This window comes from Sturnus vulgaris, unplaced genomic scaffold (genome assembly GCF_052056855.1).
Source record: "Sturnus vulgaris isolate bStuVul1 unplaced genomic scaffold, bStuVul1.hap1 Scaffold_195, whole genome shotgun sequence".
NCBI lineage: Eukaryota > Metazoa > Chordata > Aves > Passeriformes > Sturnidae > Sturnus > Sturnus vulgaris.
Genome location: NW_028276170.1, coordinates 4,258,015 through 4,279,328, shown reverse-complemented (window position 1 = coordinate 4,279,328; position 21,314 = coordinate 4,258,015). Strand labels below are relative to the sequence as shown.

Here is a 21,314-nt window from a genome sequence, read left to right as displayed (position 1 = left end):
GATGCTTCAGCTGTCATCACAATTCCTGCAACATAAGCTGAATCTGTTACCAAATTAAAGGGATCAGAAAATTTTTTTAAAAACTCTGACAACAGCAGCTAGTTCAACAATTTGGGGAGACCCCTCAACTGTGGACACATCTTATTTCCGAGCACCAGGTGAGGGATCTCTTCCATACCACCACTGATTTATGAGAGCGACCAGAACCATCTGTAAATACTGTTAAAGCTTTAAGTGGGACTTCACTTCTCTTTGTTTTTTTTATCAGTTGGAATAAAGGGGTTAAAAGGTTATGTTTTGGTGGGTGTATTAAAATTTGCCCTCTGAATTCAGCAAAGGCCATCTGGATAGCCTCAGATTCCTGAAATATCCAATCCAAATAAAAGGTGGTAATAGGCATGTAAATAGTGGAAAAATCCACTCCTGCCAGGGAAGTTAGTCTCTGTCGGGCTTTAACAATCAGCTGTGCCATCATTCCATGCTGGGTACTGATGGCTTTGGTTGCTTGGTGTAGCAAAAAATCCATTCCATGATAAACAAAGGGTCTGGTTCATCGGAGTCCCATTGAAGTATCAAAGCATGAGGCTGTTTAGCTGTGCCAAAATTATGAAAAGAAGTGCACAGAGTGCACCTTGGCGTTTTGCTAAGCTCTGCCCTGCAGGGCTTGATGAGTTTGTGAATTGAGTCTTCTAGGTGATAAAAGGTCTGAGTCTCCTTTTAGCAGTTCAAACAAAGGACTCAGCTCTGCGTTTGTGTAAGAGCCAGAAATGAGGGATGTGGGGCTCCAGGTGACTCTTTCAAATGCTGTTTATTGTATCCAGATGATGCAGCAATTCACGGGTCATGGAGCCTTTTCAGCCACAGCTGTAGGTTCGTCTGAAGCATCTCTAGTTCTGGTTACAATGCATTCTATACGTTTCATTACAGAGCATCTCAATACATGACACCCAATCGATACCTTTACTGTTACCTATAGCCTGTCCTTACTACTGACATAACCATATTCATGTTACTATTGTCCAATCACAAAAGGTTACTATGTTACAGTTTAAGCTAGAAGTTCTTTTTCAGTTTTCTTGCAGTGGACAATTCTGAGATATTTTCTCTACTTGCAACATTGGCTTTCTTGTTTGTCTGTGAAAATCTTTTTGCTTGGTAAAACCTTTTTTCCAAAATCTTTTGTTCGAGGTGGTTTATCCTTTGCTCTAAATCATAGAAGCCCCTTCCAACTCACTTGCTCTTTGCCTTCTAGTTACCCAGTCAGACTGGCTCAGCAATTCTTTCCGTCTACATCAAAATTTGCTATGATTTGTATTCCTACTTCAGATTCTACATTCAAAGACCTTTCTGTTATACATACATATCTGTGAGACCTTCCTGTCAAATCCTTATCCTTTCCAATACCTATCGCTTCTTACAAGTCCACTATTATATTTTTTAAGACTTCATAAACCCTTAAAATTTTAAAATGAGCGTTGTTTCTCACACCCTGCACTGCCGAGGTAGGAGGCGCAGCTGGAAGGAGGGAGGGATGAGGGAAACCTGGTTTGAAGGGTCTTCATTTACTTCTCATCCCGCTCTGAGTTTTTGGAGTTTTCTGCAGAAATCTCTCCCCTCCCCCACTCATCCACAGGGGATTGGGGCAGTTTTCCCATTCTGGGGAAAATCAAAGCCATGCACTGACGCTCCTAATTAGGGGGTAGGAGAAGTGAGGCTCCAGGGCTTCCCGCTGAGCCGGAGGCAGCGAACACGCAGGGCTGGGAAAGGCGTGCCGGGAGCTGCGGAGAACTTTGTGTTTCCAGGCCAATGGCGGCTCGAGCCCGGGCCCGTTCCAGGGCTGTTCCTCATCTCCGCCTTTGCCCTCCCACAGCCCGGGGGGCCCTGAGAGCGCGGGCCGAGGCTGGGCCGTGTGCAGAGCCCGGCCCTCGCTGCCATTGGCTGATTGTGCCAATGTCACTCCTGGCTGTCGCGCGCTGATTGGGCAGAGCAGCAAAGGCGCCATTGTGGCAGCGTCTGTGCGGGCTCGGCAGCGGCGGCAGCGGCGGCAGCGGCCGGAGCCCGGGGAGGCGGCGGCGGAGCTCGGAGGCGGCCCCAGCGCAGGTGGGAGCCGCGCTCGGTTGTGCGGGGGTTCGGGGCTCGCTGCGGGCCTCGGGGGCGGCAGGGGGCTCTGGCGGGTTGGTTGTGCCGGTGCCGGCCCGTGTTGGCGCTGGGCTGAGGGCGCTGCGGGAGTGGCTGCCCGCGGTCTCCTTCCCGCTGGGGCCTCGGCAGGAGCCGGTGCCGGAGCAGCGCTGGCTCGTCCCGGTTGCTGTGGGTGGCACAGAGGTGTCTGCCCTGTGCCCGGGGCTGTGCGGGAAAATTCCCGTGGCCAGAGGTTTGTGTGCCCAAAGGAGACAGAGGAGTCCTGTAAAAGTGACTTTCTTCGTGAACAAAAGGAAAAGCCATGCGGCATTTGCCATGCGGTCTCTAAAGCGCCGCCTCCTTTTTATCCTCATTTTCCCTTCTGCACCTCCCTCTCCACTTCCCTACTGGCTGAGGTACTTGGAGGGTTCAGACTTCCCGATCCACCTACTGCATGTCCCTCCTAATATGCACTCCTACTACGATATTAATCTTACTGCTTTCAATCCCTCCTTCTCTCATTTTCTCAAGAATTGCCTTTACTAACTTTTAATTTCCATCGACTCAATCTCTTTTCCTGCATCCTGTTTGACGCAAGGTGTCGTGCATGGTAAAAAGCTGAGAGTTTCTGCAGCACGTCAAAGGAGGAGCAGCATTCGTTTCACCCATGGTCTGCCAGGAAACCACGAAAACGTGTCCCATTCCCTTCCTTTCCACATTTGACCGGAATATGAGCTACTTTCTCACTTCCTTTGTTATCTGTTTCACCACTTTTCCTTTGTGATCTGTTTGCAAACAGCAGTTTGAGTCATTTAATTTTCCACAAACTTCTCCACTTTCTGTTAATAGATCATCTGATTCCATTCCATCGGGAAACGTTGCATTCCTCATCTGAGTGGATTGGTCGGGAAGAAGGTGAGGAGGTGGAGCTGTCTGGTTGGGTGTTATTTTGAGGACATTGTGTAATCTAATTATGCCATCGAAATGATAAATGACTTCTCTGTCTCCTGATATGAATTCGTTAGGGCTACCTGGGGCTGGTCCATGGTGTTGTAGGATTTGTTCTGGTGTCTGTTCATCTTTTTTCCAGTTTTGGGGTGCTCCCTGCAGCCAGGGCTGCATCTATTGACCACGTTAATCTTATGAAATCATCAAATACTTGGATCCCCAACTGGTTTCTCTGGATTAGCAAAAACACCCCAGTGCTCTGGAGAGAGGGATGATACTCCCCCCCCCCCCCTATTTTTCATGAAGGTTGCACAAAATTCTCCATTTGCTGTTTCCCTTTGCAGCTTAACCAGTTTCTGTTGCAGTCAGATATCCTCACTATGAGCTCTGCCTTTAGTTGTGCAAATTCCATCTGTGCAAGCAGGCAGAGCTTGGAGTGGGGGACAGAGGAAATCTGCAAAATTCCTCCCCCAGGCAAGAATAGTTTGGTAAATTGTCCATACATTTCTTCAGCAGAGTTAATTTGCATTTCTAAAGCTGCTCTCCTGACTCTGCCTGGAATGAATCTTATAAAAGTAGGATTATTAAGAAAAAACCTTCTAATGGTGTAGTCTTGTCACCAAAACTGCGGGAAGAACTAAAACTCTTCAACACCATTTCTACTGTTAGAGAATCAACGAATTGCTTGATTCTGGCCAGGATGTGTAGCAGAAATCATTTCATCCACAAATAGCCCGGGTGTGCAGAGAAAATCATTCCATGACACGTGAGTTTTACTAGATTTTCCCTTAACTTTTTACAGTTTGAACCCATAGAAATCCATTGGTTTAATGTTCATTGCTTCCAAGTTGTGTAGTTCTGAGTATTTAATTTCCTATCGGACCCGAATTTCTTCCCCTCTATATTAATTAAGTCCGCACTCCTGGATTTCCTTCTCAGCCTTTTGCAGACCAGGCATCTCCAACTATGCCAGGGGCAGTGTCTGGGGTGGGTGTTCCTTGATGTTTGCTGATGGCCTTAATGGTCGTTATCTTTGTGAGTATCTTTTGGGCTATTCCCAGTCTATTGAGATGTTAAACTCATCTCTGTTGAGTGGAGGAACATTCCTTAGAAATCTCTTTCAAATTCGTTTCCCCAATGCAAAGCACATGAAGCCTGAGTAGAGAAATAGATTTTTAAAATTACACTCGGTATATTTTCCGACCATGGAATCCCGGGCAGCCCAGTGTGTGAGTGTAACTGAGGGGCAGAGTGGAATTGTGCCGTTGTCTTCCCCAGCAGCTGTGGCAGTGCAGGCACAGAAAGCAGCGAAGCTCCAGCAGTGGCAGCAAGGATTGGCCCCAGTGTGTGGAGATGCCAAAGGAGGGTGCCCAGGCAGAGGATTTCAGCAGAGGATCTGTGGGCAGGCGCAGGGGCTTGGCCCGATGTGGAGCCCTGGCTGCTGCTGCGTTGCCTTCAGTGCAGGGTCGGTGGTGCCCTCCCATGCTGCTCCTGCAGCCGGGAATTCCAAATTCCTTTGGCATGGCCCTATTTAACATCCACATCCCATTCCAATTTCTTTTCTGAGTCTGGTAGAGCCATGGCTGTGGCGTCAATCACTTTGTTTTTTCATTTTCTCAAGTTTTGTTCTTTTTCTTATGTCCATACCATAATACTAGGGCTGTCTGGGGTTAAAAAGTCGTACAATATTCTGGCTGGAACAGAGAATCCTCAATGCAGGTTCTGCAAATCCCTGTTAATCCTCAGAATTGTCCCAGCTGTTTTTTAGTGCTGGGTAATATTGCTTCTGAGATTCCCTGGTCCCTCTCTGGGTTAATACACCACAAACCTTGAGTCAAAATATGTCCGAAATATTTTACTTTTTTCTCCACCATTTGCGCTGTTTTTTCAAATAATCAAAAATATTTTTTAGCCTGAACATTCAGCCATTTCACAGAGGCTTCTTCTGCCGCTTCTTGTCCTCCTGATTGCAGCAAGTCATCCCCATCCTGCATTAACCCAATCCCTGGGGTGGGGTAAATTCGTGTGATATTATCTGCAAGATTTGCCCCAATAAGGCTGGTGCTTCCGTGCATCCCTGCAGAAGGACCGTCCATGTCTTTTCCATTTTCCCTTCTACCTCTTGTTCCCACTCAAAGGCAAAATCCAGTTTACCATCCTGTGTAAGTGGGCATCCCCAGAAAGCATCTTTGCCATCAAGGACTGAATGGTGTCAGTGTGAGGAGGGCACCTGGTTGAAGATGGTGTAAGGATGTGAGAGCCCCTGGGTGCTGGGGCCCCCTTGGGCCCTGGGGTTCATCCCTCAGGGGCTGTAGAAACTCTGCCATGGCCTTTGCCTTCCCCTTGGCCTTTTCCTCCTCCCTTCTTGTATTCCCCTGCTGTGCCTTTGTGACCAAGTGCTCCAGGGGCTTCTTCTGCCCCTCCTGCAGCCCCCTCAGTGCCTGGGGGTGCTCATCCTCTGACAGCTGCTGAGCTTTCTGCTAAATCATTCCTTTCTGCAGTGACCCAAGGAAAATGTTTAAAAGCGAATCTGGATCCTTGCATGTCCAATGCCCATTTCCCAGCTGTTCCTTCGTGCTGCTCCTTGTGCTGTGGCTGCCGTGGCCAGCCCGTATCCCAGAGCCGGTGCCTGTCCTGCCGCAGTGTCCAAACGCGGCCCCCCCGGCGGGCAGGGCCGGCAGCTCCACGGGGCCGGGCAGCGGCCGGGGCGTCCCGCAGCCTCCTGGGGGCCGGGGGCCACTGCCGGGCCTGCAATTGCCGGGGGGTGCTGGGCTCAGGCAGCGCCCGGCGCTGAGCCCCGGCTGCCCCACAGCCCCGGCCCGGCCCCGCAGCTCCCCACAGGCCCCCAGCCCGTGCTCCCGGTGCCGCCCCTCTGCGCCCGCTCCTGCCGCTGCCCAGCACAGAGAAACCCCCTGCAATCCTGACCTCCTTGTGTGCCTGTCCTGGCAACCGGGGATACAAAGGATCTGCAGCAGCTGGGAAATTCTGAGAATCAAACCCTGCTGAAAAACAACCCCATCCTCAGTGTTTTCCTTTCCTCCTCTTTTCCATCTTCCATTTTCTTATCATAAGATTCTTCCTGCTTCTTCTTGCCTGAACCATATTCCTGCACACTCCCCTTCACCCAATCCCTTCCCAGCACACCAACAACCTCCATCCCCTGTTGTCTAAATCCCTTCTGGACTTCCCTTATTGTGCTGCTGGGTTTCTATGTCCTTGATTACCTCTGGTAGAATGTGCAAACTCCCTCAACATGCTCCCAAGGGACCCTTCAGAGATATTTTGGGATCCTCATCCCTCTGGCCAGGAGCCCTTCCTGCCTTTTCCTTTGTACCCTCCACGGGTGCCCTGCCATGTTTAGTCCCCGAAGATGCCACTGTAGTCACTGCTGAGATTTTCAGTGCTCTCTGGCTGCCGACTCTTCCCAGCCCCCCTGATCTGTCACTTGTCTGTCTCCTGGCCCCAGCGCCCCCCTGGATGGGAATTTGGGGAGGTGGGAGGGGGGGAGCGCCAAGGCCGGGCCCCCCCGCGCTGTGGTGGCGGCAGCGGCTGCAGTGGGGAGCGAGTGCGGGCGGGAGCGGCCGAGAGCCCAGCGCTGCCCCAGCCCGAGCTGCCCCAGCTCCATCGCTGCCCCTGCGCTGGGATGCTGTGGGTTTGGGGGGAAGAGGGAGCCGGCAGTGGGTGCTGGGCCTGGGGGCAGCAGGAGAAGGGAAGGAGAAGCAAGGTTGAAGAACAAAATGGTCAAATAATGCATATGGGAGGAGCAGGTGGGATTGTGCATGAGAAGGAGGAATAGTAGGAGGAAGAGGAATGTGAGGAAAAGCAGAGACACAGGAGGAGCAGAAATGGGAAGCAGCACAAGATTCCAAACCTACAGCGTCCCTCCAGTCCCAGCGTGTTGGCCCCCCCCTCCACATTCAGCAGGTGACTGGAGAGGGGGATCCACCATTTTCAGAGGGGTGAACCTTGTTGTTTCTGAGCTTTATTGGGCTAAGACGTGGTGCTTTGTTTTTTTGCTGGGCCTGAATCTTTATATTTTGCAGGGGGTTTTGGCTGAATCTTGGTTTTTTGGGAATTTTTGATCTGCGTCTTGATATTTGGAGGATTTTTGTGATCAGTCTGGGTGTTTGGGAGGTCCTTACAAACACAGGATGTCTTCCTCAGCTGCACATCGGTTGGAAGAACCTCTAGCTCAAGGCAGTCCCCTCTTGTTTTTTCCCCAAACCAGGATTCTTCATTCCCATGGGGTGGGCAGATGGCGGAGGAGGAAAATTTCCTGGGATCCCTCAGGAGGAGGGGCTGGAAACCCAGCCCAGTGAGCTGTGAGGAGGAAAGACCCTCCCTGAGCCGGGAAGGCGGCCGGAGATCCAGGCAGAGCTCAGAGCTGGTGGAGAAGTCTCCTGGAAGGCAGAAGCCCCACAAGTGCTTGGAATGTGGGAAGGGTTTCAGGTGGAGCTCCCATCTGATCCGGCACCGGGTGATCCACACTGGGGAGAAGCCCTATGAGTGTGAGGAATGTGGGAAGGGATTCAGAGACAGCTCCCATCTGATCCGGCACCAGATGATCCACACTGGGGAAAAGCCCTACGAGTGTGGGAAATGTGGGAAGAGCTTCAGAGACATCTCTGGTCTAATGCAGCACCAGGTGGTTCACACAGGGGAACGGCCCTACACCTGCTTGGAATGTGGGAAGAGCTTTGGACAGATCTCCAACCTGAGATACCACCAGCGCATCCACACCGGGGAGAGGCCCTACGAGTGTCCCAAGTGTGGGAAGAGGTTTCAGAGAAGCTCCAATCTCCTTGTACATGAGCGGATTCACACAGAGGAGAGGCCCTTCCGCTGCCCCGACTGTGGGAAGGGCTTCCAGCAGAACTCCAACCTCATCAGGCACCGGCGCATCCACACTGGGGAGAGGCCCTACGAGTGTCCTGAGTGTGGGAAGAGCTTCTCCAGGAGCTCCGACTTGACCCAACACCAACGGAGGCTCCACTAAGGGAAGCCCTGTGAGTGTCCCGAGTGTGGGAAGAGCTTCGTGCTCTGCTCCAGCTCCATCCCCCATGGGAGGATCGGTGTTGGATGATCCCCAGTGACCCCCGTTGGGCAGAGCCCTGGTGATCCGTGGTCCTGGTGATCCGTGTTGGGAAGACACCCGGCTGGGGGAGCTCTGCATCATCCTGTCTCCCTGGATGAATGCAGGGACAGGAACGTCCATTGGGATGGAAACCAACATTGGGAATTCCTTGGGGAGAGTGAATTTGTTGATGTTCAACCCCAGAAAATCTTCTGTTTTCAGTCCTATCTTCTGGTGGCTTCAAGGAATACTGAATGGTCTTGGTGGTCTTTTCCATCCTCAGAGATTCCAGGATTTTGATTTTTGATTTTTTCATTGTCCAAGGGTGTTTTCCACAGCAAAATGGTGATGAACTGGGGCAAAGACCAAGATTTTGGAGACAGTGGGGTGGAAACACCTCCAAAAGTATTCTTCCCTCACTCCTTCCCTGCTGGATTCTCAGCCAGCATGGACACAGAAATCCTTTTATTTTGGGCTGGATTTGCTTTTCATTTCTCTTCATCTCTTTAAAACATCCAATCTTGGGATAAAAATAAAGACACTGAACTGAGACTTGGGTAGGGAGAAAGACATGGTAGTACACAGACATGGAGAGTGACATGGGGACACATGGACATGGAGAGGGACGTGGCCATTCCTGGGGACATGGGGGGACACGGGCGTGGATGGAGATGTGGGGGACAGTGACAGGGATGGAAACATGGTGGGGACACAGCCATGGGTGAGGACATGGTGGGACATGGCCAGTGACATGTGGGGACACGGCCACGGCCGGTGCCATGGGGGGAACTTGCAGGGGCTGTGGGGGATGCTGGCTTGGAGGGAGTTGAGGGTTCCTGGCAGGGACTTGGGGCTCGCTGAGGCCTTTGGGGACCCCAGGCCGAGCGGCTCCGGCTGCGCTGGGAGACCCTGGCGGAGGTTCTGGGGCAGCTGCTCAAGGACCCCCTGCCCTGGAGCCCCAGCCGGGCATTGGGCTCCTGGAAGGGAATGAACGTCCTTGTCCCCAGCAGGGAAATCCCAGCACCCCCAGGGTGTCAGGGGAAGGTGAGAGGCCACAACAGGGAGAGGAAAGCCAGACACAGCTGTCCTTCTCCAAAACTGCACACTATAAATTGCAATACTTTGGGATTCCACCAGAAAGAAGATTTCAAGAGGTGCCTGAATTGAAGGAAAGGGGAATGGGACTCCCAGAGATAGCAGGAGGGGCCTGGAAACCTCAAAAAGAAGCATGAGGTCGGGGTGGTTGAGTGGGGGACAGTGGAAAAGGGCTGGAAGAGCATGGGAAAAGAGGTGGCTGGTACCCCTAAAGAATTGGTCAGGGCCCTGGGACCACCAAATTGCACTGAGAGATGTCCCACACCACCTTCCTTTCTAGTCCTGCCTCCTCTCCAGTCCTTCTCCCAGTCCTTCCTCAGCCCCCCTCCATCCCTTTTCTTGCTCCCCCTGTGCCCAGCACCCACCCTTCACCCCCCCTGTTTTCCCAACACCATCATATCCTGTGGTAGGAGCTGGGATGGAGCCAGGGCAGGTCGGGCTGGGGCAGCGCTGGGCTCTTGGGCCAGCCTGGGCACCCTCCCATGCACCCCCTCCCCAAATTCCCCTGTTTGTTTATTGGGGTCCGGGCACCTTTGGGTTTGGCACGGTGCCCTGTTGGGGTTCAGGGTCCCCCCAAGGTCCCCCAGAGTAGGGTGAGAATGGGGGGACACCACCATTCCTGGGGGTCCCCATTCCTGATCCATGCTGGGGCCAGTTCTGCGACCCCCCCCATCATGGCTCCCCCTGCGGGGTCCCTCCAAGTCCTTCCCCACTGGCCCCCAATAAACAGGACCAGGCAAACTGGGAAGCTTTATTGGGAATACTGGGAGCAGCCGTTCGGGGGCAGAGTGACACCGGGCTGGGGGTCCCCGGGGGGAGCACACACTTTCACCCGAGTCCCGCTGGCCCCAGACAGGTGAGCTCCCAGCAGCACCAGTAGCACCAGTAGGGCCCCAGCTCCCCTGACACGCCCCATGCCCAGCGCCGGGCGGTGCCGCCAGCCCCAAAGCAGCCGCGCTGTGCCCTGGGGGGGTCCCCGCGGCCCCGCCCCACGCGGCACTGGGAGCACCAGTCCGGACCAGTTGGAAGCGTGGGCGGGCGGCACCAGAACCCACGGAACTGAGTCCACCACAAGGCGTTTAGAACCCCCAAAATTGGCGGAAACCATCAGGATTCTCCCAAAAAAGGGGTCACATCTGCCCATAAACTAATCGGGAAATCCCCCAAAGCGTTTATGACCCTCTAAAACTGGTAGAAAGCACCAGGATCTTCCCTAATATCAACTTCTGTGCTAGTTACACCTGGGGAGAAGAAACTCAAGAGAGAAATTCTCTGTGTGAGAACTCCCTCTGGGAGTTGATGGGACCAATTGGAGGCTGGTTTGGTTATTGACAGCCTGAACAACCAATTGCAGAAAGTTAGTTCGCTCGGTGAGCACACATTTTGAAGGCGGTAACCCGGGAAAAAACTCTCATTTATTTCCGGTGGCTGAGCAGGTAACAACGGCCCAGCCCGGGCTCCCTCCCATGTGGGGGGAGCTCGGGAGGCCGCTGGGCCCCGTTTGCAAACCAGGGAACCCGATGGCCGGGGGGAGGAAAGGCTCATTGATGAGACCTTAGCCCGGCTTCCTCCCCTACGAGCCCGCGGCTCTGGGGGGGCCCGGCTCCTGCTGCTGGCCCGGAGCAGCTTTGGAGGGGCCGAGCCCGCCCAGCCCCCGCACGGCCTGGGGGAGGCAGCCGGGCCCTGTCTGGAAGCAGGGGTGGCCATGGGCAGTGTGGGGCTGCAGCAAGCTCCAGAAAAGCTGATTAACATCTCAGCCGCCCCCACACCCAGCGCCGAGACTTCTGTGTGAAACTTTAACTCTTCAGTGCTCAGGTAAGATTGTGCAGACCTCCGGCTTTCCTTTGAATATGAGAGGGGAAAAGGGAGATGCTCCAAAATCAGTGAAGCAAGAGCTAAGTTTCTTTAGATGAAAGGAGAATGAGGAGATGCTGTGAAGATGGCTGAAAATCCTTTTGTAAGATTGTAGGGATGAACTGATGTACTGAATATTCCTGTAAACCATGGAGAAAGACACGGGGAGGTTGGAGATGTTCCATTTGGTAGATTGTTAATCAAAGGCATCTGTGTTGAGAATCCTTCGCCCCGAGGAGAAAAGGGGATCTCTTTTTCTGGAGATGGAGCATGAACAGAGAGAAAGAGTGATGAAGAAAATGTTTGGTTTGGAACAGTTAATTCTTAAAAGTAAATACCCCGTGAGTATGGCCCATAAGCACAGCTTTGGGAAAGCTGTGAAGATGGGAGGAACTTCACGACTTTGCAAGTTTTTTCCCAGGCAGATGTAAATCGTGAAAGTGAAGCCATGAGAGGACTGGTTTTTTCCCTTCTTGTGGTGAAGTCACTATGGCCTGACAAGAGGAAACTTCTCTCTCCAAAGTGAACTGAAAAGGACTATTTACCTTGGGAACTGACTGAAGTAGTTTTTTGTATGTTTGTTTTGTTGTTATGAAGGTTGGGAGAGGGAAGGAAGGAGTGCTCTAGAGATCTTATTCTGAATTTGCTTTTCTTTCTCTTTCTTTGTGTAGTTAATAAAGTTTTTTATACCCTTTTTAAGTTTTAGGCCTGCCTTGCTCTTTTGCTCCTGGTTCTGTCTCACAGCAGAAAAATTAGTATATTTAAATTGGCAAAACTATAACAATGGAGGAGAGTGTCAGCAGCTGCAGCTAAGGGCTCGTGTCCCATCAGAGTCTCTAACGATGGCACCAACGCTGCTGCCTTGCAACAGCCGACTCTGGAAGGCGAGTGTGCCCTCGAGCAGAGCCGCTGAGGTCAGTCAGGGGGACAGGCTGCAGCTGAAGCTGCCAAGCGTTGCTGTGATTCTGGCAAGGCAAGAGAAAACCATGGTGACCACTTTCCCTTAAACCCTTTGCCAAGCCACGAAAAATTGTGCACACAGCATCCCCTCTTTTGGCATCCTGTCTGGTGTGCATGTCTTCCTGAGGAGGTACAAGCCTTCTGGGTGCTGCTGTTCCTGTGCACACTCTGGTCATTTTTCTCTGGTGTCCAGAGCCACGCTGACAGCAGGAGCTCCACAGGCCAGCTCCAGGAGACATCGTTCTTGCCATGGTGGCAGCAGCTCTGTGGGTCCCGAGCTCAGTGTCAGGCGAGTCTTGGCCACACAGCACAGTGGCCTGGACAGCTCTGGGGACCTGGGCTGATCGCCAGCGCTGCCACTTCCCACTGCTCCTCGCCGGCAGCAGCCAGTGGCCGTGCTCCAGCAGGGCCTGCTTGTCCCTCCTTGTCCCTCCTTATCCCTGGCCAAAGCAGCCTGGGCACCTCGGGGCTGTCCCCACCGTCCTGCTGAGGCCAGGCCTCGAGGGCTTCTGCCACAGGCACCAGAGACGCGTCGGGGAAGTGCCAGAGCAGCCGGCTGGCAGGAAGAAGGTGGCTGTCTGGGGGCTGCTTGTGGCCTCTGCCACCCAGTTCCTCAGGGCTTCCCACCAACCCATCCACACAAGTCCTCCTGGCCCATCACAGCCTCCCGCCACCCAGCGCCACACGCATCCCCCTCACGCCTTCCCACTGCCTTCTCCGGGCAGGCCTTGGCAGCACCGCAGCCCTTCATGGCCTCCCACTGTCCCGTGCCCTCCACGCCTCCCCCAGGCCTGCCTGGCTGCTGAAGGAGCTCCAGAGGAGCCGCATCAAGAGGCACCTCAGAGCCCTCAGCAATCCAGCCAGCAACACACGGGCAGGACACAGATGGCGCTTCCAGGCTGGCAGAGGGGTGCTGGCCATCTCCAGGGACCGGTCTCTCAGGGATCCCCGCCGCAGCTCCGGCCTCTGCCCGCCTGCTCTGTCAGAAGCCTTAAGGCTTCCACAGAACCACCAAAGGCCAAGGGCCTTTTGGCCACTTTCCCTTCCACTCCGCACGCTTGGCCCACTTGCCAAGCACAAGCACCCTTTTTGGCCTCTTCCCCATTGGCCTGAAGACTCTGGGCACCAAAAGAAAGCTCCTGGATCTCTGTGTATGACAACAGCAATTTACTAATCCTACAGTGGGGTGAAATAAAGTCCTTGAAGTGCAGAGGTGTTCCCTGCAGGCTCAGGTGGCCCCAGCAGACGCAGCCTCCCAGATCAGTTCTCCACAGTGCTCACACAGGACAACCAGCCCCCGCGACACAGGGAAGGCCGTGACTTCCAGAGCCGGCGGAATCCATCTCGCACCTGCTGGAGTCGGGAGGAGGGAATGCTCTGTACAGCTCTGTTGATGTACAGAGTCTGAAGAGCCAGGCATGAGATGGCAGGGCTGGTGTCATCTGTCATGTCCTGAAGGGCTGGAAGAGAGAGGAACAGAGCCACAGTCAGAGCCTGCATCTGCAGGGACCTGGGGAGACCCTCCTGCCCCATCCCTCCCACACGGCAGCTCTTGCCATGGCCTGGAGGAAGCAGGAGACAGCGAGGATCAGCTGGAAGGCGCTGGCCACGAATGTCCCTCCCGCAGGCCCCTGGAAGGTCTCTGTGCTCTGCCCACGCCGCCCCTCGTGCGCGCAGGGAGCAGAGCCCTCCCAGCCGGGGCAGGGAACGCAGCTGCCAGCGCCAGCCCCCGCTGACAGCCCGCTGGCCTCACTCACCCCTGCACATGAGCTGCAACTCTCGCTGCTGCTCTCTCAGGAACCGCCCGGCCATCCCTGCCAACACAGAGCCTGTCACGGCCCCAGCCGCACAGCTGCCCCGCAGCGGCGCTGCCAGCCCTGCGGCCACAGCAGCGCCTTCCCCTGCAGGGCTCAGGCCCGGCCCTCGCCGCATCCTGACGCCCAAGGACACGGCTGCGAGAGGGCGGCAGCGGCGCCGAGGGCAGGCGGGGCTCCAGAGCCCCGGCCCGGATGGCGCTGCCGGGGCAGCAGGCGGGGCTGGGGGCCGAGCTGCGGCGGGGCGGGGAGGGAGCCGGGCTTGTGGCTCACCAAGAAACCTGACGGCCGCCTCTCGCAGGGGCTCCTGTGGGCTCCGCAGGTACGGCAGCGCCTGGCGCAGCAGCTCGGCCGCTCGGCTCCTGTCCTGTGCCAGCTGGAGAGAGCGGCAGGGCACGGAGGGAAGGGTTGGCGCGGGCTCTGTCCCTTGGCCCCGGCCTGCCCTGCCCGCACAGCCCTGAGCGGGGCAGAGGGCCCGGCAAGGCGCGGGCTTGATGGAGCTCGGGGCTCCATCAGCTCCGGCCCTGGGGCCAGAGGAGCCTGGAGAAGAGCCCGCGTGGGCAGCCCAGGGAAGGGAGCAGCGTTCTTACCAAGCACTCGCCAAACCTCCACATCTGATCCGCCATCAGCAGGTGCTCAAGATCTCTCCTCTTCAGGAAGCTTAGTGCTGAAAGCAGCGTTTCACAAGAGGCCTGCAGAGCAGCAGAGACCAAGAGATGGCACCGCAGCCCAGGGCACAGGAGCTGCCTCCCTGTGCCAAGGCCAGGAGGAGGCTGGAGCCCATGAGGTGCCCGGGTGCAGGGAGACAGCTGAGCCCCCTGCCAGGAGGACAGCAGCGCCCAGGAGTCCTCACCTCTGCCACACGCATGTTCTCATGGTGGCAGTTGAAGAAGAGTGGCAGCAGGCTCTTGCTCACAAGCATCTTGAGGGGCTTTTTACCCTTGGCCGCTACCAACCTCATCACCTCTTGGAAGAGGCGAATGGAGAGCAGCTGCACATGGCGGTTGTCCTGTTGGAAAGGAAGCAAAAGCCCTCCTCATCAGCTGCTCCAGACCCCTCTGTGCACAGGTCCAAAAATCCATGGGGCCCCACACTTGGGGGCAGCAACCAGTGGCCGTGGCTGAGGACACAGAGCCTTACGTTGTCCAGCAGTGGCCAGAGCGCGCCAGCCAGCCGCAGGGCGATGGGGCTGGGTATTGCGAGGTGTCTGTGCGAGAGCAGAAAGCTGAGCACCGCGACGGTCATCTCAACGATGTCTTCATCTGCATCCCGCAACAGGTCCACAAGGCTTTCTGTCAGGCTGTACATTCTAATGCTCTGCATGGAAGACAAGGCAGGGCAAGCCCACGCTGCTGCTGCTGCTGCTGCTGCTGCTGCCGTGGAGCCCAGGGGCCGAAGGGCTGTCCTGAAGCACTCGGGCAGCTGAACAGCAACGCAGGAGAGCTGGGAGCAGCTGCCACAGCTCCCAAAGCCCAACCAAGCCCAAGGGGCTGCTTTCCCCAGCCCCACGCTGCCCGCACAGCTTCAGCCGCTGCTGTCTTCTCACCATCGAGGGGTCCTTGCTGAGCTGCACGAGGCCTCTGAGCACCAGGCGACGCATCTCCCTGGACGTGCTCTGCAGGCGCCTTGCCATGATCTCCAGGAGGCTGTCACCCCATTCTTTGATGTCCAGGAGGTCCAGGACCTGAAAGGCACAAAGCAGTGACCGGGGTGCCCAGCTGGCAGGAGCTCAGAACTGCACAGGCCTGAGCCAAGGCAGCAGCACAGGGCACGGGCACCGTCCCAGGCAGCTGCGGCTGTGAGAGCGCAGAGAGGTGGGAGGCAGCTCAGCGAGGTTGTGCTGCCCATGGGGCTCACCTCCACAAGGAATGCCATGGCGGGCAGCTGCCAGTCTGAAATGTCTTGGCTGAGGAGCTCCAAGAGGCAGGAGATGAAGCTGCAACACCAGATCATGGAGACACAGCGCATCTCCCTGGTGGGGGGAAAAGGCATCATTGCCCCTGAGCCGAGAGGGCAAAGCTCTCCCAGGAGTGACCCACGGAGCTCTGGTCTTTTCCCAAGCCCCCCGTGGGCGCTTTGGGAGGCAGCTGTTCCCGGGCACCCTCCTGTGACAGCCTTTTCCAGTCTGCTCGTCCGTCTCTTTGTGACAAAGCCCTCTCACCCCTGCCCATGGGAACTGTGTGGGGCACCCTGGGCACAAGTGCCGGGGGCAGCAGGGAGAAGGGGGTCTCACCTGGCCAGGAGTCCCACTGCATAGTGGTGGGTGTCAGTACAGAGCAGCGTGTCCCAGCCAGCCTTGCCTTCCATGGCTACCACAACACGCTCACACTGCACTCGGCAGAGCAGGACCTTCAGGGTCTGCACCACAAACCTGTGTGCAGAGCAAAGCCCAGGTCATGCTGGCAGCCCTGGCTCCTGCCTTGGAAGGGATGGGGAGACTGGGAGGACTGGGATGGAGCACCTTTGGGGGTTGGTGGCAAGGCCCAGTTGCTCCTGGCACCCCTTCCAGAAGGTATCAACCTCCTCTGGCGTATCCAGTGCGCTGATGTAAACTTGGAAGAGCAGACACAGAAAGAGACGGGGAAAATACTCCAACACTATAGGTGGGCACCAGGTCAGGTTGAAGACCCTCCACAGTGTCACGGTTGCCTGCAAAAAATGAACCACCCAGAGACAACACTCAGTGCCAAGACATCCGTGTGGCAGGGCCCGAGCATGCCAGGGAGAGGCCGGGGGAGACACCGTGGGGTCACCCAGCCTGGTGCCCCTGAACCTTGCCCCTAAGGCAGGTTTCAGCGCAGTGCCTGAGGCAGAGAGATGCAGCTGGGGGGAGGACAGAGAGCTAGCTGCTGGAGAGGTGGCCTAGGGGCAAGCCAAGGTCAGTTGCAGGAACTCACAGCCAGGGCAAAGACTCCTGTGCTGTCCCCATCGGAGGTGTACACACTGTCCACTGGCCAGGCGTTCAGCACATTGAGGAGTATCTGCAGCGCCGGCTCCGCAGTCCCAGTGGAGGACATGATCACTCCCCACATGGCCGTAGCAGCTCTGTGGGGTCAGAGCTCTGTGTCAGGGGGGTCTGGGCCACAGCACTGTGGCCTGGGCTGCTGCAGGGGCCCGCGCTGGCCGTCAGCCCTGCCTCTGCCCACCGGCCCTCGCTGGCAGCACCCAGCCAGCCCACGGGGGTGCAGGCATCTTGAGGGGCAGGGAGGGAGCGTGGCAGCACGCTCAGGGGCTGACATGGCAGCACTGGCAAACGGAGGAGCCAGAGGCTCCTGGAACTGTCCCCCTGTCTGGCAGTCAACAGGGACAGGCTCTACAGGGTAATGGGCCAGGGAACCCTAAACCCTCAAGGCAGGTGGGGCTGCCGTACCTGTCACCCGATGGGGCCCAGCGCAAGAGAGTCATCAGCACATCGCTGGGGTATTCCCTGGTCAGCTCCAGAAGGGCCTTGTCCAGCCTGTGCCCAGCAGACTCATTGGCCGTGAGCCACTTGTGGATGTACCTCACCATGGCTGGCACCTGCAGAAGGCCCGGGGAGACTTGGACACCTGCCCGAGCAGCAGGTTCCCCAGCTTCCCCTGAGAAGTGCTGCCCTTCCCACCCTATTGGGCTGGGCCTCCAAGACTGAAGGAACCTAGCAGAGCTGGCTCGAGGCGCCACACAATTCCTGGGGTGATCAAGCCCTGGCCACAGGCTGCTTACTTGCTTTGGATTGGAGACACCCTTCTCCACAAGCAAATCCAGCATGGCAGCCCCGGTCTCAGCAGTGAAGAGGGGAAAGTTTGCCAAGAGCCCAGTGCCCACACCGGTGGTCTCTTCCCGCCAAATGCACATGATGAATTCATAGATCATCTGCAGGAGAAGGGCAGGAAGAGAGGGAGAATCCATGGAGTGCTCCAAGCACGGTGCTGGGCTGAGCAGTGACAGCAGGCCCAGCCCAGGTGGGGATGGCTGCAGTACCTGCGCTGTTCTGCGGAAGCGGCCACGGGCAGGGTCCTGCTCTTGTGTCGGGTCCATGGCGGCACCTGGCAAAGAGCGAGCGCAGCCAGGGCTGAGGGGCTGTGGGAGAGGCCGGAGAACACAGGCCAGCCCTGCATTCCCAGGCAGGGACAGCCCTGGGATGCTCCAGGGATGGGGTGTGGCTGCGTGGGGGTTCAGCCCCAGCCCCTCTTCTGTCCTATCCATGGGCATGTTGGATGGGATGGGATGGGATGGGATGGGATGGGATGGGATGGGATGGGATGGGATGGGATGGGATGGGATGGGATGGGATGGCATGGCATGGCATGGGATGGCATGGGATGGCATGGGGCTAAGCTGGCTGCAGGCACCAGCTCTGTGGCCCAGATCTGCTACTCACCCTCCTGCAGCAGCTGGATCTGCTCGAGCTCTTCAGGCTGCTGTGCTGAGGGAGCTGCAGCCTCCTCCTCCTCCTTCACCCAGGCCAGCTTGGGCACTCTGGGTGGTGTCTGCTCCATGTCACTGTTTGGAGTTGGGACTGCTTGCAGGAGAGATGTCTCGGAAAAGCTCCAGATGGGCAAGTGCTGCAGTTGTGCCTTGTAGGCAGCTGCAACAGAGAAGCCTTGGGAAGGCTACAGGACACCGTGTCCTGCAGTCTGTCCTCGAGACCACCTGCAGAGGAAACGCTTTGGAAAAGCTCCGGGTCAGTAGGGAACAAGCTGGCTGTGTGGGGGCTCCTCACAGCACCGCTCTCTCCGTCCTGTCCCGACGAGTGCACCGAGCACTGTGGTGTGGCCGTGTCGCCGCCAGCACCTATGTCACGACGTGTCACAAAGGGTCAGCCTTGTACGCTCTGTCCCTTTCCTATTGCACGGTGACCACGGTGCACTGTGTCACAAAGAGCCCTAGGACACACCTCCACGTGCCCTGGGGACACCACCCCCCCCCCCCCCAAAGTGGCCCAGCTTGCAAGGAAGACGTTCCCCCAAGGTTCGAGGACAGCCCAACAGGAATTTTAGGAATGGCTCAAACAACAAGCAGATGCTCCTCTGCTCTGCCTGCTCAGGGCAGCAGAAGGAGCCCCCACGGTTGCCGATGCAGCTGCAGCAGGAAGGGCATCGGGGCCTTCCACAGCAGCTGCCAGGGCCGCTCTGGGACAAGACCCGGTGCTGGGTGGCCGTCACACACACAGGAGTGTGACACAGACACGGGACGTATGGCCCAGGGCACGAATGCTGCTCTGAGCCCTGGGAGCAGTGAAATCAGCAGGTGTGGCAGAGTCCCTGCCAAAGGAGACCTGCCGCCCCCAAGGCCTGCCAATGCTGGTGCCTGCTCCTGCCACAGAGACCTGTGTCCCCTGGGGACTTCTCTGCCAGAGGACAGCCAAAGCCCACGTGCATTGGTGTGTGTGCTCCTTTCTGCGGTTGGCTGTTGGCAGGAGCACCTGGAGCACCTGGTGGCAACACTTGGTCTCTGTCAGAAGCTGTTACTCCTTCCTGGAATGATTTTTGCTTGGAAGTGATTATCTGCAGTGTCCACGCATCTCCCCAGCCCATCACTGCCTCACACACGAGGTGACCACCAAGCCACTCTCCGGCCATCTGACCCGCAGCTGAGCCCTTCCCAGAGTGCCCGCACCCGCAGGGAGCGCAGGGCTGGATTTGGCCGCCAGAGAGTTGGTGACCCTCGTGAGATCCTCGGTGCATTTAGTTCCTACAGGAGTGTGGGCACCACTGGGAAATGATCTGCATGCCTTGTTAATTGGATGTTCTTCCACCGCTAGCCTGGGGCAGGATCTCTCCCGGTGCTCCTCTCAACTCCCGGGCCTCTCCTCAGCCAATGAGAGAAGGCACCAAAATAATTGAGCCAATCAGAGCGCGCGGCGCTGATGACTCCTCAGGCAGTCCCAGAGCGCCCAGAGCTCCTCACCTGGACTCCACCCGCGCCCCGCCCCCAGCGCCCCCCGCCAGGAGAATTTGGGGAGGGGCTATCGCATTTTATCTTCTTTTGTGTTTTTCTAGAGTCAGGATTAAATGCTCGAGAGACGGAATTTCATGTTTGGACTCAGATATTTATTAATTCTTATCAATATTACAGTGAGTTCTACAGCATTTCTAGCTAACAGGCTAAAAATGGACACGTATCTCTCTCTCTCTCTCTCCACAAGGCCTTTTAAGGGGCAATTTGTCTAATTAAGAACAGACAGCTAAATTCTTTTTACTTTTAACCCAACAACCAATCACCCATGACGTGCAATGTGGAATATTCTATCCAATTACAAAAGTACCACCTAGACCCGTGAAGAAGGTGAAAAAGAAAGAAAACTCCACCCTAAACCCTCCATCTTGTTTTATATATATTACTATATTCTAAAAACCCAAGCTGTAAATTGTCCACCATGGGTCCATTACACACTTTTATTCAAACTACACACCAGTGATTTCAGTTCTATCACAATTCTGGAAAGCTTCTTCAAGACCTCAGGTCAAAGCAGTGTTTTCCTGGATGTCAGTGCCTGTCAGCACAGAAAGTCCAAACCCCTCAGTTTCCAGGTTTCCAACAGGGGGAGGTGTCAGACCCTGCCCGGCGCTGGCCATGGGGCGTGTGGGGCAGCTGGGGCCCTACTGGTGCCACTGGGAGCCCCCCGGGCTGGGGGCGCGGAGCTCTCGGGTGAGCAGGAGGGGCGGGAAGGGAAGTGGTGGGAACGGTGGGGAGAGAAAGGGAAATGGGGAGGTGGGACCCCCAAACAGATGTTGGGGGGGGCTGGTGACTGGGGAGTGTTGGGAAAGGGGGAGGAAAATACAGAGAAGAGTGGAAAAGAGGAACTGGGACAGCAGGAAGAAGGGTCCCATGGGGGCCGTGGGGCACTGGGGGTGCGGAGTCGGGGTTGCCCCGGAGCTCTTGGCTACTGTGGGCTGCTGGGGGGCTGCTGGGGGCGCACCCCCGGACCTGTGTCCTGCACACACAGCGCTGTTCCAGGAGATGGTTTAGTCCGAGTGTCACTTCATTCACGGCACCGACCGGCTGAGGTTCGTGGAGAGGAACATCTCCAACTGGGAGCAGTTCCTGCACTTGGGCAGCGATGTGGGGCTGCACGTGGGGACACCTCCTTTGGGGACAAGGCTGCCAGGCACTGGAACAGCGACCCGCAATGGATGGAGTACAGACGGGCTGCGGTGGACAGGCACTGCCGGCACAACTACGAGTTGTCCAGCCCGTTCCTCGTGGAGCGCAGAGGTGAGCGTGGGGCAGAGCGTGTCCCCTCGGGCCCTGCCCTGGGAATGACCCTGGAGCCCCTCAAAACCTGCCTGGGAATCACCCGAGACACGTCAGCCCTTCTTGTGCCCATCCCCGGGGCCTCCTGCCCCTCACCCCAAGTGACTCCAGTGGCTCTCCCAGTCCATCCCAGTCTCTTCCAGTGTCCTCACGGTCCCTCCCAGTGTCACCAGAGTCCCTCCCAATTCCTCTCAGTCCCCAGCCATTCCATTCCC

The 21,314-nt window shown here is 56.4% G+C and overlaps 1 pseudogene; it reads left to right on the top strand.

Moving 5' to 3' along the window:
- LOC148218019 (uncharacterized) overlaps window positions 1–21,314 on the top strand; it is a 78,111-nt pseudogene that overhangs the window by 23,729 nt on the left and 33,068 nt on the right.